This window comes from Colius striatus, chromosome 5 (assembly GCF_028858725.1).
Source record: "Colius striatus isolate bColStr4 chromosome 5, bColStr4.1.hap1, whole genome shotgun sequence".
Classification (NCBI taxonomy): Eukaryota; Metazoa; Chordata; class Aves; order Coliiformes; family Coliidae; genus Colius; species Colius striatus.
The window spans coordinates 53,559,056-53,577,046 of NC_084763.1; the positions used below are offsets into that span (position 1 = coordinate 53,559,056).

General features: G+C 36.0%; 1 protein-coding gene across 1 annotated transcript in view; it reads right to left on the reverse strand.

Annotated features, from left to right (window-relative positions):
• Window positions 1-17,991, reverse strand: part of MALRD1 (MAM and LDL receptor class A domain containing 1) — a 222,189-nt gene that overhangs the window by 18,969 nt on the left and 185,229 nt on the right. The gene's annotated exons all lie outside the window — the stretch shown is intronic.

The following is a 17,991-nucleotide window of genomic DNA, read 5'->3' on the forward strand; positions in this document are numbered from 1 at the left end:
TGAGTGGGAGCAGATATGCTGAAGGTAAACAAAATGATATATGGTAGATGGAAGAAAAATTGTATGTTGCTGTCTGTCCTCTAGAGTGGCCAAACTGAAAGAAAATACATCCTAAACTAATAATAAGGAAGCTATTTGTCACATAGTGTTTAACTGACCTGAGGGAGTCCTTGTCACAGTAAGTCTTAGAAGCCAAAACCTTAATGATACATACTAGAGAGAGCTCCTTAAAACAGAGAATGGAGCTCTTTAGAAATTGCAGAGCTTAATATGCTAACTGATGGCAATTTGCAAGAAAATACATATATTGGCATCATCGTTTTCTATATGTATCTTTTGGTTTCTTTGCACCCAGATTGTGCTGGGACCTACTCACAGGTCTTCAGCATGACACACTGTAATTACGCATTGTTCTTATAGCCACAAAGAGAGGTTCTATGCAGCCTGTGTTGAACAAGAAACGGTACCTGTTAGGAGAAAGGACTCAGTGTATCTGATTGCTTTTTACATAGGTACACGATGAAACCATGGTGACCAATTTTAAAGCTGTAGAGTGGGACCTAATTTTTCTAGCATTAACCACTTGAAAATGGAGTTATCTGGAGACAGCCTGGAGAAGCATTGATTATGTGAAATAAAGAGAGAAATCCTCATCTGGATCCTTTACCATTGTCATGATGCCTAGTTTGGTGCATTTAGCTGTTACACAGCTAGGTAAGAACACCACCTTAATCCTTGCTGTTAAATGTTTAAATAGAAAACATGCAGAGTCTGATGTTAGAGCAAGAGCATGAGAGTAAGCTTTGTGTTGTAGACAGCTTGTGAATGACATCCTATTATATGTTGACCAATGTCCAAAAACCTTCCATTTCACAGAGAATTTGAATTTTAAAGGAATTCTGTCAGTGTCTGAAAACCTGACTGATCTCCTGCCTGATTTCATGTCTAGCTCCTACCCTAAAAGTGCCAGAACAAACCCAGATTTTTAAGTTACTCTTCTGAGAATTACACTCCTTAGGGAAAAAACATTACTTTATGGCTTCACTAAAATTCTTCCTGTTTCAGATCGGTGTGATAGTCTTGTACACAACAGATCTCTTTTTTTACAGTTTATTTTATCCTGGCAAAAGCAAATGCAGACCTATATGGAAATTATTTGCTGTGTCATTTGCTTTTGTGCCTTTACTTTTCCATTAAATAGGCCCCAGCAGAATTCATTGAGAGTTGGTATGTGACCTGCACTTTATTTTATGGCACAGATTCTTTAAGCTACAGCAAAGAAGCAGAAGTATGAGCTCTCATCAGACAGTCAGATCTGGAATTCACCTTTTCCAGCCTTCTGAAATAATATTTTTCTAGTAACAGATTTTTCTACTATCATAAAATAATGGATAAAAGCCCCAGTAGGATAAATCACGAAGCTACTCCTTGCAATGACTTTGGTGCTAGATTCGACAGGGAAATGATTATTCATTTAGCTAATCATTAAACAAAAGTGTTAAGATTTCTTCCAGGAAAGAGGAGTGATTTTTAAAATGTCATTTTCTCTAGGACAAAACCAGTATTTCAACCCAAATTTATTTAAAGGTCAAACCACCAGAAAGCATCTTGTTTAATTCTAGCAGATCCCGACATGAGACAGTCACACAATTAAATGAAACAACTTGAAATAATGTAGTAGATATATTGATCACTGACCGTTGGAGACCAGAGTTCAAATTGTGACTGAGTCCTGAGTTTCAGCCCACTGCTATTGGGTCTGGAGTTGTGCTTGTGAAAAGTGACCATGAGAATAAATAACCTTGCCCATAAAAAAACTCTTGTCATTTTAAACTTGGATAAGCCATAGATAATTAGTAATTTTGTGGACTAGAATTAAAAGATGGGATACTGGAAGCTCAGGGCTGTCACACTGCTGACTGAGAAAGGTTTGGTGCAGGTGGTACTCCAAGAGATGTTTCTAACATCATGAACATTTCACTAATGAGAAAAATGGACTTACACACCTTTCTCCTTACTCTAAGAAACCTAGGAGACTGGAGTAATAAAAATTATCACTTACAATATGAAGTAAAAAAGTCTGTATAGGTTCAGGTACAGTGGTATCTGAACTCTTGAAGCACATCAAAAAAAGCTTGCTGAAGAGATACACTTTAGCTTAAATCATCTTAAAGAACTAGACCTTTATGTCAGTGTGCCTGTCCATCTTGTTTCCTAGTTTTTGTTTGGTTTTTTCCCTTCAATCTTACACGCCTTTCTTTCTTTTTCCCTTGTGTGTTTCTCTTCTATTCTTCCCCACCTCCCTTTTGCTGTTTGTGGAACATGCACTTGGGAGTTGATGTTTGACTCTTGAAGAACACTCTGAGAAGGGGAGGAACATAGTAAAAAAGCAAGGACAGAGAAACAGAAACCTCTGAAAAACATTTGTTACATGTTTGTGCCTCAGACATAGCCCCTAACTGCACCTTCTAGAGGACTTAAAGATTTAGGAATGACCTGACAGAAAGCCTGACTGTGCTGCTTTATTCACTGCCAATAGCAAAATTCTTTTGCTTTTAGAAATGGCACTGATTTCATATTAAGGTAAAATCAGTAAATAGTGCAATGAAGTATAGAAGAAATACCTAGTTTTAACAAAGACCTGTTAAATTAACAGAGAAAAAAAAAAGCTTTATGCTTCAATAACATTTCTGTTGATAGAACAGTTGGGGTTATGTATCAGTAGAAATCCTAATAAAAGACCTGAATATATTTACAGTGTTTGGATTTTTTCACAGTCCTTCTTTTTCTTGCTTTGCTTTTGATAGATTGCGAGTTTGTTTTTTGGGAAATGGAGAGTTTTTGTTTTGTTTTGATGTTTACTCCAATTGCTTTTAATCAGTCTGTAACACTGCACACTCACTAGCTTAATATCTGCACTAGAACTAGTTAGGTAAGAAGTACTAGGTATTTATTGCAAAATCAGTTCAGATGTCTTTTTTCACTGCTGCTTACCCTCTGAATAGTTTTCATATGTATGAATTTACAGTGCCCAGGTAAAATTAAATATTTATTCAAAATGCTTGAGCAATGGAAGTGTTTTGTCTGTATTGAATCACACATTTGGAACCAAAAAAAAAGGGATAAAATTTGTTTCTTTCCTTTCCTTCTGCTCCTTTCGGAGATTGGTTTAGCCTTTTTATCAGCTGAAGTGTTCTGCTATAACCAGAGCTTGCCAAAACAGGGCACTGCTGCTGGCAGGTGGATTATAGTCTGTGTTGGAGATTATAAATCATTTTGTCATTTTCAGACAATCATAAATGTATCTGCTGTATCATAACACTTAATGCTGCTGCTTCTCAACATTGTACAAGCTAGGTATACAAGTACAGGCTAAGATTACATCCACACTAATATATTCTTTAAAACTTTTGGCTTGTATTTTAAATGTATGTCTGTAAGAAGCAAACAGAAAAGCTGCAAAACTTCTGAATTACTTACTCTCCATGCAATACAGAGACTTCCAAGACCCGCCTGGACACATTCCTGTGAGACCTGATCTAGGTGACCCTGCTTCTGCAGGGGGGTTGGACTAGATGATCTCTAAAGGTCCCTTCCAACCCTGTCGTTGTATGATTCTATACTCTGTTTGAATTGCTCATCTCCCCAGAAAAAGTTCTGCAAAAAGTTCTACATGTGCCAGTATGGTCCATAGGATAGAATAATGCTGGATGTTGTCTCTGTATAAATTACACAGTCCTCTTCTGATATTAGAAATGAATTTCACAGAAGTTTTGGGGAATTCATTCTCTGATTTCTTGCTAAGAAGTTAAATTTATGAAATCTTCAGAGAAATGACCTTTGAACAGTTTATGAGAATCTAAGACACTTTAGATGCAATAAAAATAATTTAATCACAGCCTTTCTCCCAACTCCACATTCTGTTAGTGTTGTTATGGTTACACAGTCAAGAGTTGAGAATTTAGGAGAGGCTGGAATTAAGGATTCCCATGCAATTTCAATTCAAACCCTCATGCATGCATGTTCAGGCACAGTGTTTAATTGTAAGATCACAAATTCCTCCTGCACCTACCTCCCAAATGTAAAAAAAAAATGTATATTAAAAAAACCTGGTGTTCAGTGCTTAGCTTTGCAGCAAGATTATTATCATGTCATACAGCAGAGATAATTCTCTAAACCTAACAGAAAAAAAACATCCTCAACCCATCTATTGAACTTATACAATTCAGAGCAGCCTGTATTCTTCCTTAACACGTACCATCAGGCAGAACAAAAAGCCTAGTTAACCTGCATTGCTGGTCAACAGCCCTAACGGACAGAGGCAGCATCCAAAATCTACGAGGTCAAAGAATCCTTGCTATGTTCTGTTTTTCTACTGATGATTTTATGTCAACAGTTGGAATAAGGTGGCAGAGAGCCACGACAAACATTCTGTATTAATAAGGGATGGATTTACGTTTTGTAAAGGCACAGGACCAAGACTTTTCTGTAAGCTGATGACAGCTTTTATAAAGCTGAAAAACTGATTTAATTGACCCAATTCTTCTCTGAATGCAAGGATATTGCATTTTTTCATCTATTTGGAATTAACAGTGTAAACTTTCCTGCATGGTTCCTAGCAGATTATTTTTTTACTACTCTTCAAACAGTCTGTAACAAAGTTGGTACAATGCCCTGCTGTTATTCTTCTACATCAAATAGCTGAAAATCTAGACAAAATAGCCTCATTTCACACATATTTTCAAAGAATTAGATTAAGAAACATATCATATTACTTCACACCCATTATTTTCTAAAAAAAGTACAGCAAATAAATTCATTCTATCTTTTCAATGATATTAGACATTGATAAGGTGCTTTCAAATGTCTTTTTCTAGTTTTTCTTACTAGAGGGATTTCCTTGTAGCAATTCTTTTGAACCTATTAATGTAAAAAAAAACCCCAAACTGAAGTTTTATCCTCCTTTGCACGATGAACTTGATCACCTGCTGTTTTAGAGTTGCCAGTTTTGTCATCTAAACATTTCCTGCCTGTCTATTTTCATCCTTTTTTTTTTTTTGTCTTGGGAAGTACTCTTAATTTCAAAGCTCAGTAGTCTATGGCACCATTTTTCTGTCTCTAAAACTTACACAGCATAACTTTTTTGGTTGTGTCGTGGCATTAACCAAAACTCCCCATCAGGACTCACGTTACCTCACTTTATCATAGGACACAGAATGCTTCCTTTTCATGTTGAAAATCTGAGACTCTCAGCCTGATTCTTTCCAAATGGAAATATGTAGATAGATTGCATGTTTGTTTTCAGCTTCAAGTTCCTTTAATCAGTGTGATTAACTTTTGTTGAACTCACTCAAGGAGGAAGCAGGTTGCTCTTTTCCTGGGAAACTGATGAGCAGAGAGAAGAGCTAAGGACAAGAGCGGAGACTGCAGATTAAACCAGGCTCAGCAGGGCAGGAAGGTACAGCACAGAGTCGCCAGCCTGTGGCTCACATAAGAAAAGACTGGGGAAAAAGAGACAAACCCTCAGAGAGAAGAGGATGCTTCCCAGAGGGGGAGGAGCAGAGCTTGTGGATACTCAGAAAGCATCTGAGTTAACTACAACAAGCTGGGAAGTGAGGCCAAATCTGTGAGAACAAGTAGGCAAGGAGACAGCTATGAGTAAATGCTTTCATTTCTATTCTCTTAACCCCAGCCACACTGAGTTTTCTTCATTTAAACAATATTCTAATTCAGATTCTAGTAAAAGCTGACTTGTAGTTTAAAAGCCTTTTCCAGTTCAGTGTGGTACATCCACTTTTAAAAAATCATGTTGCAAGTACAATAAATTTTGGCTCAGGTCTCAAACATATACATGACTGTGGCCCTTGCTCCCTGTCCCTCCGAGGTTTTCAATGAACTCTAAAGTGACTTGACAGAACAGAAAGCCAAAATATTCACTCTAATCTTAAATACATTAAAATTAAAAAGTCTATGTTTCTCACTTGTTTATAGTAAATAAGAATTTTAAGTGGTAGTTAAAGGAACAACACTTTGAAGTGCTGTACATCAATTCTCAAACTTAATAAGACTATAGAGATACAGATTTTCTCCTTTAAGCAGTTAAAGTTATGGCAGATTTCTGTTTCAAGGAATTAGATTGAAAGCCTTTTGCTCAAATATTTAAAAGAGAAAGGAATGGATACAACATTCTTTTATGTTCAAAGACTTACTTTGAAGGTCAGTAGTTAGGTGCAGATATAATCATAAACATTGAAGCAGTTAAGATTTCTGAAGGTGAAAGAGTAATAGTGCTGTCCACCCCTAAGAAGTTGGAGATTATAATCTCTTCTGAGCCTCTTTGCTTGATTTGGCTTGGAATTCCAATGAAGAAGCATATTTCCTGATATTTTATCTTTTGGATAGATGGTAAATACCACAAGATCAGTTTGTAGGATATTTCCACAGAGGATCTTACTAAGAAAGTGAGGAATCAAAGCAAACTTACCAACCAAAACCAGAACAATGAGTTGTTGAAAACACAAATGAAAAATAATATATCATTGGTTTAATACAACAGACACTTCATTGAATGGGCATTACTCTAGAAAAAAAAGGCATTTCTGGATCTGAAGAAACCTCAATATCAAGAAATCAAGACTGCAACAAAATGAGACTATAACAAAGAATATAACCAAACTGAAGGATGTACTCAGCTTTGTAAACTGAGTACTAGGTTTTGTTACTTATTCCACCACTGAAATGTTGACAGTATCTCAGACTATCTTTAGTCTTTTCTTGAAGGGTTATGGGTTAACACTTGGTGTTCATACACTTGCTGTTTTCGTGAATAGCTCTTTACACAAATTTATTTACCTTTGAGGTTAATTATTTTTTCCTGAATATCTAATGCTGCTTTGGTGCTTGTCCCTAAGCAGTTCTATTTCAGCTCTTCTTTCTTCCTCAAGAAAGAAACTTTGAGAACTTAGTTTCCATGAGGATTCAATAAAAACAACTTTCCTGTTGCTCCGGTCACCCACACAGCAAAAAGGAAGTTAAACTGTTTGCTGACATATCTCTTATGGTTTGGGTCTGAGGTTTTGCTCTTGAGCCTGCTGCCAGAAGTTTGAGTTGAACAGACAATACTTTGTGGGTGGTGACTTCACTGGGAATTATGAGCCAAGAATTGGAGAAACGTCCTGTGTGCCATATCTGTGGTGATTAAGAAAGCATTACTGGATACACACTTTTAAAGATACACCAGATGTGCTTATTTTGTGGTAACCATGCAGTGGAGGAAAATTGTTCTCTCGACCCTAAACCCCAGCTCAGCTAATCATAAGGAAGGTTAGGAAATGCAGTATTTTTCTCAGGACGTTTCACAAACACAGGGTTTCAAAATGAATGTGGACAGAAAGACAAATAATCCTTCCGTCCCTTGTGATCTGCATAGAAGTGTGGTTTGCCTGAGCTGGATGAATGCTCTGAGCAACTATTTGGAAAGATTGGCACTGCTTAAAGAGCTAACATATCTGTACCAATTCCTATCTTGCCCTTACATTCTTTGGAAAATACAAATGAAACTTGACACATTCATTGCTAACACATATGCAAGACCTACCCTAGATCTAGACATGGCATTTATCAATATCATTTTTACCTACAAGAAATTTAGTTCACAGTCAGCTTTATGAAAGCAGAAATGGACAAATAAGCCAAAATTTACATAGGAGTAGAAATTATAGAGATATTGATTGCTGTTTAGCCTGAGGGTTTCTAATTTACTTCTGCATGTACTGTATGACATTATGAACACAAAAGTAAAAGCCTCAGTGAAAGCTGAGCAGTGATTCCAGGTAGAATAAACCATTCCAGTTCTATTTTAATACATTATTGAAAATAATCTTTACTGAATATTCTTAACTCGAGTCTATTACTTCATTACTAAAGTCTATCTGAATTTATTCATCTGACACACATGCATCCAACATAGACACATGTTAAATACATCTATCACTACCTTACTCTCATGTCAGTCTTCTAGAAGCCTCAGCAACATTAAAAAGAGAAATAAAAGTGTGCTGTTTATTAATTTAAAATAAATATGTAAGACAACCCAAGTGTTTTGCAAGAAGGAATATTATGCTTCCACATTTTTACAACAGCATTGTTTTTTGCAGATACTGTTTTATTGGTTTCCTGGGGTACTCTGTAGTCCCTAAAAGCGTACAGAACCTTAACATTTTTTTATGTACTTTCCTATGTTTGTTATGATATCTCGGTCCTATTTCATAAAGGAAAACAAAACTCCAAAGAGTCCTTCTCATGAATCAAACACACCAAAAGAGTTGGAGTAGAGGGGGTACTGTTATAGGCCCACTATTGACAAAGTCACAGAAAGAAAACTGGTGAATTTTGTTAAGCATTATTATATTAAGAAGCCTCTTTAAAGTAGGTAGGATATGAGCTTTTTAATTGCTTGTATGCTTTCAAAAATCTTGTATTAGGGGAGCTACATACACAGAGCTCAGAAACCCTCAATTCTAGTCTTGAATTTTATTCTCATGACTAGTTTTATATCCCCATAGAGGCAAAATTAATGCATACGCACAGTAAGTACTCACTCAAGCACTTCTGTCTGTGGTCTTAGATTTTTACTCAGAAAAAGGAGTTTTTCAAAGGTCCAGCCATCTTTCCTGCCAGGCCTCATAAATCTGTGACTGAAATTGCTGCTTGAACCGCCTTAAAAACAAGAAGAGTCAAAATTTTTCCATGTGGATTCGTTGTTGCAGAAGAGTGAAATTAGTCATGAGGAATGCACATGCTGTCACTCTTCTGAATACTTAGCTTCAGTAATTTGCTAAACCACTACAGTAAAATGTGGTTTGCCGTTTTCTATGCTCCCTGTTTAGCTGATGCTACATGTAATGGCTTTGTGTGGCAAGGTTTTGACAGCGACATGGCTACAGGTGTGACTTCTGTGAGAAGCATCCCCTATATACAATAGAGCCAATGCCAGCTGCATCCAAGATGGACCTGCAGCTGACTAAGCCTCAGCGATGATGGTAGTGCCTTTGTGATAACATATTTATTAGGTTAATGAAGGAGGAGGAACTCAACCTGAACGATAAAGTCCAATATAAGAATGAAGACAAGTATGCTTCCTTTCCAAATAGTCTAAAGATTTTGGCTATATCAGATGGGATGTTTCCCCTCAAAAATAACTGTGTAGACACATTTCTGATTAGACTACTTTTTGATGAACAGTTCATAGAAATTTTTGCTGGAAAACTTTGAAGTGTTTGTTATTCTAGTGGAAAAATGATTCCCTATCTTGAGAATTTGAGCAAGAACATCACTAGTCTCATTTTCATTAACATGTCCTTGAGTGTTGGGGAGGGGGGGTGAGATGAAAAGAGAAAAAGAAATCAAACTTCTAAGGAATTTTTAATTACACTGTGTAACATTTAGCAAAGTCTAAGCAAATTAGAATTTACAGAATTAGGGTAAAATCTGACTGCTTATTTGAGAAATAATATTGCATCCCTATTATAACCAATAAACTGCAAGCAAATTATTCTCTCAATTCCAAGCAAAAAGAAAAGTATACAAACAAATGTGTTTAGACCATGGCATTAGCAAAGGTTTTAACTGGTTTTTTTTGTGGATTGGGGTGGGCTTTTTTGTGATTTTGTTTTTGGTTTTAGTTTTTTTCCCCAAAGGCTTAATGAACTATAAATTACTTTCTTGAGCTAGCCTGAAAAAGGGGAAAATTTTCATTTTGATTACTATTGCAATACTGAAATACCATCAGAGCTTTGAATGTTGCTGTCTAGCTTGCCTTCCTGAAAGAATTTGACAGTTCAGTGCTGTGCATTTTTTTGGGAATACTTGTACATTCTTCATGGTTAAAAGAAGAAATATTGAAATAAAACTGGCCTTGAAAACTTCCTGAAGAATTTATTCCAGCTTTACATGCCAATAGCAGCTGTGAGGATTTCATACTACTGGAACCAAATAGGTTACTCAAAATGAAGGCAAGAGACTGAAGATGAAAAAGTTGCAAAAGAAGCTCAAATGTTAAAGGCAAGCTTATTGTACTATTCTTTGATTCTCTGGATTCATAAGGAAAGCATATGCCTAATTCCTTCTTGTGCTGAGTCCTTGTTTCAGGCACATGTAGAATGAAGGTATTTTGAAAGAAATACAGGTTTTCTGTTCAGGAAGTATAAAGTATTTTGACAAATTTGCTTATCAATTTTGACAAGAGTGCAGAGACCTGCTAAAACAGAGAAAATCTATTGCTACTGTGCCCTGGGTATGGGACAATTTATACTGTCCATACTACATGCTGGATTAGCATCCACTATTTGTATCATATTAAAATTACACTTGATAAATGAGGAATGACAGGTAAAATGGGAATAAATTATTAATGCTTTGGAAGCAGAGTTGGTATTTAACATGTGATGCAATAGGAGAAAGGAAGCAGAGATGTAAAGAGAACTATACTGTCAAAGCAACAGTCTGAAGAATCCTCTCTGCAGTTGCCTTCAGAGGAACAGCAGCCTAAAAGCCTTGCTGTCATTCATGGAAGGAGGGACAATGCTACAGTAACTGAGATACATGATGATGACAGTTTGAGCAGGAACTTTTCCTAGCTGTGATGGGTAAGAATGCACTTTTAAAAGACAAAGTCAAGAAAGAATGTGAAAGGTACAGATGCAACCTGCCTGTAGGCATTAGGGGAAGTCCAGAGTGTAGAACTGTAAGATTCAGGATGATTAAGGAAAATTTTTTCTGGAGGGCTGTTTCAGAAGACTAAAACTCAAGTGACATTGACCTTACAGCGGTGGGTATAGACTGCTTAGTGAAAGCTGATAAGATCTTTAACATCTTTTTCATATATACAATGATTCTGACACATGAAATATGTATCTATAGATGAAAATAATTTATCATAAGGTCAGTTATTGGGGTCACATTGTGACAGCAATAAAATTCTTACTTTAGCCTTACTGCATGATATATTTTAATGGTAATATACATAAATCTAGAGTTTTACAAAACCAAGAAAGAGTAATTTTATAATTTCAGAACTTCTGTATTGTATTTAAATACACCTTTGTAGTGTATATTCTGTCTTGAAATGTGATGCTCACAGTTTTGTGGCAGTATGATTTTTGTAGATCAGAAGAAAGCACTAGGCTGCTTCTGCAGGAGAGTTGGACTAGATGATGTCTAAAGGTCCCTTCCAACTCTACCATTCTATAATATAGTGACTTTTATCTAGCTGTCTGTAGTAAGCATGCTAAAAAGTATTCTAAAGGCACAAACTATTAGAAAGATAGCTGTAGAAATGTTATATCTATATCCATAGATAGATGTAAAAGCTAAATGAAGTATACTTACTATATTGGTATAATTTAATGTTATTGGTTACACAGCTGTATGAACATTTTTTACTTTTATCTACTATCTTATGATTCATCAGAAAAAATTCTCAACTGCTTACATTGAGTAGAATATTCTCAGCCTGTGCTTTTTGCTGATCTTGTTACAAAAAACATATTGACAGAAATTTCTGATAGTATAGGGAAATCCCTGATGGACAGTGAAAAAAAAATGATGATACTGATTAAAATACTAAAAATATAATAATAGAATAGCAGGTTTTTAACCTCAAACTGTATTTCATGAAATTACCTACTGTTCGTCTTTAGAAGCAAAAGTGATGGAAAGACAATCTCCATGGATGTCTGTGACTATGTAAACACAATGTTTTCCACACACTAAAACATTAATCAAGTTTTAGGAAATCTTTCTTTCAATTTACTAAGGTTACAATACAGTTCACACCACGTCCCTTAATCCATCTCATAAAAATCAATGGTTTGCAAGAGTACCCAAAATCTGAAAATAATGTTATCAGAGGAGAAATAACTATTTATAAACTAGAATCATCCTCTGTGGGAAAACCCCCCAAACATTAAGATATTACTCTCTGTGTAGCGTTGTTTAAACATTGTTTTGATCAACTCCTAGTCATGCAAAGCTGCCCGTGACTGTAACTGGTGAATGATCTCTCCCTGTCCTTATCTCAACCCAGAAGGCTTTCATTATATTTTCTATCAGCCCACCACAAAAGTTTATTCCTACAGTAACTCTGTCATTGAGAACCATTCTGTAACTCTTGCATATACCATATTAACAGATTTTAAAGGATATTTCAAAGTTCACATACATCTTACAATCCAATGCATATTTTAAAAAGAAATACATTCCCATACACTGAAAATATGGCTTGCAGACCAGATCCAGAAAAGGTTATTTTAGCTTAAATGTACTTTTTCTCTAATGGACATACGAAAGTCTCTATGGGAATAACACATAGTTAGTGCTTCCTGTTTGGAGATGTAGCCCAGTAGCTGATGAAAGCAGTAACAAGCATGAAAAGATTCTTCCAAGAGTCGAGAAAAATCCTCTCTGTTTCTATGTGTGTTTAAAATTACAGTGTATGGAGCTTCACAGATCAGTCAACACAGCAAAAGCTGGCAAGAAAAGTTCAAAAGTTCTTAATTTAGTAGTAATTTGTTGCTTTCAGTTAATCCCTTATTCACCTAGCAACAGCACAAAGGGTATAATTCTTAGAGACTTAAATTTACGTTAGCTGAACAACATGGAAAATTGCAAACATGCAAGACAGCTTGAAGATGTCGTGACAAAAGGGTAGCTAATGAGTCAGACTGAGCAGGCCACATACCAAGATGTATTTGGTACAGAAACGTGTATATATATCCTACACAATTTATGCAATAACACAGATTCTCAAATGCAGATCTTCATTCCCATCTTTCCTGCTAGTTGCAGCACGAACCTACCTGCATCACATTCTCACCGGAGTGAAAGTTCAAAGCTCTTATCCTAGAATAATTTTGGTTGAAAAGACCTTTAAGATCAAGTCCAATCACTAACCTAACACTGCCAAACCCACCGCATCGTCCCTCAGCACCTCATCTATTCATCTTTTGAACATCTCCAGAGATGGTGACTCCTCCACCTCCCTGGGCAGCCTCTTCCAGTGCTTAGCAACCCTCACGATGATAAAGTTCTTCCTAATCACCAATCTAAACCTACCCTGATGCAACTTGAGCCCGTTTCCTTGCATCCTATCATTCATTATTGGAGAGAAGAGACCAACCTCCACCTCACTACAACTTCCTTTCAAGTAGTTGTAGAGAGTAATCATGTCTTCTCTCAGCATCTCTTCTCCAGACTAAACATCCCCAGCTCCCTCAGCCACTCCTTATAAGACTTGTTCTCCATATGCTTCCCCAGCTCCGTTTCCTGTCTCTGAGCACACTCCAGCACCTCAAGGTCTTTCTCGTAGTCAAGGGCCCAAAACTGAACATAGTGTTTGAGACGTGGCCGCACCGATGCTGAATCACTTCTTCAATCCTGCTGGTCAGACTATTTCTGATACAAGCCAGGATGACATTGGCCTCCTTGGCCACCTGGGCACACTGCTGGCTCATGTTCAGCCAGCTGTCGATTAGCACCCTCAGGTCCTTTTCTGTCAGACAGCTTTCCAGCCACTCTGCACCAAGCCTGTAGAGTTGCATGGGGTTGTTATAGCCCAAGTGTGGGACCTGGTACTTGGCTATGTTGAGGAAAAGATCCACTTAGTACCCTGCAGACAATAATGACCTAGCAAAGGTCTAGGGAAAAGATGCTAGAAGAGAGATAGAATACAGTGAAGTGTCCTCCAGTTCATCTCCAACCTCCAAGTTAATGACATTTCTTAGCCAGAGACTGTTTCTTTGTATTTCAGGTCCTCACTTCTGTCTTGTTCTGCACTCCCCCTCAACAGATTTGTCATCTTCTCGAAACCTCATTAATTGCTGACATGAATAGTACCCTGACATGAACTGTTCCCCATTTGAACTCACTTATGTAACCAACTTCTCTTTGAACTACTTCCTGTTGATATGACTGGGGTCTCCCTACTCCGAGGTAGTCTAAGAGAGAGATAATTCTGTATGGAAGAGAAGATTCTACTTGTTTCTTGTTACTTTATGCTAACAAAAATATTTTATAGTCATGTGTTGTACTAGACTGAGGAACTGGCTAGGTTAAAATGGAAGGAGAGAAACTGAAAAACTGGTTGGAGAGCAGTTTCTGGGAAGAGATGCTGTCTTTTATCTTCTTGTTTAACATATGATACAAATGTTCCAATTCTAAATTGGGGACATGAAGTTTTTAGAGGCAGAACACACAGAAGGCAAAACTGAGGAAGGCCTAGAGAGGCAAACTGATTACATACAAGGTAGAAACCAAATATTGACTCATTCATTTAAATCCAGAAAGACTGGGTCTGAAAGATCATTACTCAAGCAAGTAGGACAATCTGAACTGGACTGTGACAATTATTATTTGATTTAATATAATCCAAAAAAAGTAAGATCTAAAGTAATTTTTGTGTCTATAGATAGATATATCCAAACATGTTTTTAAATTTCTGTGAACAAAAGACAGCACATGAATGTGAAGGAGAGTCTTTGAACTCAGGTGTTTATACTTCCTTTATTGATGTGTAATTCAATCACTTCCTATTTTTCTCTCCTTTGAAAAGTATTTATTATTTTACAGCTATTCTTTCCTGGTTTGGACAAAACAGAACAAAAAATATTGTAAGTCAAAGCTTTTCATCTGTATTTCCTGCTCTTCAGCATCTGAAATTCGTAGGAATAACTCTTCAGGGAACTGTCCATACTTTGGCAAATTTCCAGTATGCAACATTAATTAAAACTCTCTCATATAAAAATCTCTCATGTTATCACTCAACAAGCATCCTCTCCTACAGATACACTTCCCACATCCTAAGCTTGTCCCTGTTGTAGTTAAACTTATCTCCTGAATTTGAAAAGTGAAAATGTTTATAGTTCTGGGATAGAAGTCATTCTGAGATAAAAGTGTACTGCACTAAGTGGTAATGAGAATCTCACCATAGTAACTACGTCTTGTAGTTACTTAATTTTGCTTTGACTCTTGTGAATTTAAAATCAAAATAGCAATATAAGATAATTATCAGAGAGTTTGAAAGATTTTATCATCTTAAGCACTACAGGTATTAAATTTTGCAGGGAGAGGAAATCCAACCAATGAGAAAATTTTTCCCATAAGCATTCATATATGCCTAAGTCATTTTCCATGTACCTTCTGGATTATTCACATTTACCTATAACCTTCTCAGTAAGATTATAATATCTTCATATTAAAAAATTTTGATCCCACTCTAAAAATAATTATCAATCTGATCTAGGGAATTGCAGGGGGCTTGCTAACATTTTAAAAGGAAGTTGTAGCTACTTTTATTCCTAAAGCTAAGTGTTGCCTTCACTCAAGTCCAAAAGAAAAGGTTGTACATAATATTCATCAGGCTCTTGGATTTAGAAATTGACCCAGAAAATCCTTGCTGATTTTCTATACAGCTAAGAACCTCTCCACTTCGTAAAAAGACAAGTTGAAAATATCTAGGTCACAGTTTGCTCTCCAGCACAACCAATAGGCTCTATCTAAACTACATCCTTTCATTATGAGTACTATCCAGATTCCAGTACTAGGTCATTCAAAAGAGAGGTTTTCTGTTTGTCAGAGTAATATTTCACCCCAGGAAGACAAAGACTATTAGTTATTTTGCTCATTTCCAGTCATACAGATATCTTGAGCTTCATCTTTCTGTACAAAAAAACCCTTTTTGAATGCTCATCATGGTATTTATTTATGGTTACATCCTTGTTCCATTCCTCCTCTATCTACAATTGCTTTTACATGACTATCAGTTTCTTGGGTAGATAGATGCTCTATATAGCTTTGTCAATTTAGCTATGTCACATTTGTTCAGTAAAATCTAAAGGAAAATTCTTAGGAAGAAAGTTAAATTAGTACCAATTTGCTTTTCTTCAGCAGACAATAATCTGCAGTGATTCAGCTGCTGCCAGATCAGCAATCCTCCCTGTAACGAAGAGAACCTCTGAGAACAGGAGACACATCTGAAATGGAAGCTCCCATCTTTTGCCATTCTAATCTCCCTTTACTCATTAGTTGAATGTGTCTTGCCAATCTCCAGGCTTTGTATTTCCATCAAATACAGGCCAGATTCTTCCAAGCATTTTCTTTTCTTAGATGGCAATACTATTACTCAATTTTCATACTGTGTGATATTAAAACACACTTTTAGTTTTTAAGGATGACTATCACTATCATCCTCCAAAATCTACTATTGGAGAAATCTACTGTGGCATTATTTAAAGCTGTATGTCATCTTGTAGGGCTTCTTCTCAAAAACAGATTGTGCTTACCAGGAGTTTGCATTTTGAAGACAAAACCGGATTATGAAAAAATTTCTCAAGTACCCGAAGAGCATTTTCAATAAATCCAAAAAACTATTTGCCATTGTACCACTTGAGAGAAAATACTTTATTTGCACATTAAAACAGACTATTTTTGGTTATATTAATGAGCTCATTTTAAAAAAGAAGAGTGAAAAATAGAAGATTAAATAGCCTGTAGCTTTTCTAAGGAGAATAAACAAACATACCCTCCTCTGAATGAATTGTTGCCCTGAAAAATGAATTATTTTCTAAAACATAAAAGGGAAAGCAATCTTTTTCAGCTTTATCACATGAAGCAATCACACAACATAATTCAGTTTCTATACTTTGGGCAAAATCAACGTTAAGATACACGACTACAAAGATAATCCTAATGAATTATCTACATATAATGACTCCTTGGCATTCTAATCTCTACAGCTCAGTTACCTAAATGGCATATATTCAATGGAATTTAAAAACTGTTTAATGAAGATGTATTTCTAATTTATAATGTAATTGTTTAATTACAGACCAGTGCATGTAATTATATTTTTTTGCTTAAGGATAGAGCCCTCTTACAGTTCAGACATTAATAAAAGCATTGTTATGATACTGGTTAGTATTTGTCAGTGTAAGTGCTCTCAAATTTGATGTATTACATAGAAGAAGTTTGTATAAAATAAAAAGACAGTTGTTTATTACATGTGAGTTTTAGTACATTTTAAATGTGTATTGTATTGATCTTGTTTAGCTAGTGTGAGAATTAAAATGATGTATCATCAGTCTGGCAAAATATTTCTGTTTCTAGGGGGTTTTTTGAGCACTAGTACAATCTAGTGTATTGCTTCAAAATATTATATCTGTATTATAAAGCCTTGAATGGTACTGATATCAGACTGGTGATCTAGCTATTCTTTTTTTCTCCATTTGCTATTCTCCATTCACATCCCTTACCAGTGGAGTTTTTAGAAAGCCTTTGACAATTGCAATATGCAGTACTAGTATTCTTGGATAGAGATGACGTGTTTCCCAAACACTTACATATCTTGGAGTCAAGTTAGTCCATCAGTTAGGTTAATTGAATTTCTGTGCCTTTGCTTTAAATACCTATGCATTGCATCAGAATTCAAAACCAAATTTTGTACTGAATGCTGAGGGAGAGTATCCTATTTACTATTTTACTATTCCAACTATCTTGTATTTCTGTGCATAAAGAATACTTGCTAATTTGGTTTCCATTCATTTGCAAGTCCTAAAATTTAATTGTTGTACTTCTCCTATATCCTTAAAATCTCAGTTACTCCCATAGCCCTTTTTCCCTATAAGCAATTTTCTTCTTAATCAATGGTGTAGTCTGACAATTGTAAACTCTATCTGTTCCAAATCCCTTTGTTTTCTGATGACTGCCCACTCTACTTCATCTACAACCCCTCCCTAAGTCTTTTTGTTCCCTTTTTCTCTTTTTGTACTCCGAAAAGTTCTGAAACAACCACCTCAATAAATTCCAAGCTTCTTGCAGAGATCATTCTCTATTCTATTTCTTTGGGAAATCTGCAGATAATTAACAGTGATTTCTTAGAGCTAAATCAAAGTACTCTATATGAAAGCGTCTGTATTTTCTGAGAATGTTATTTATCAC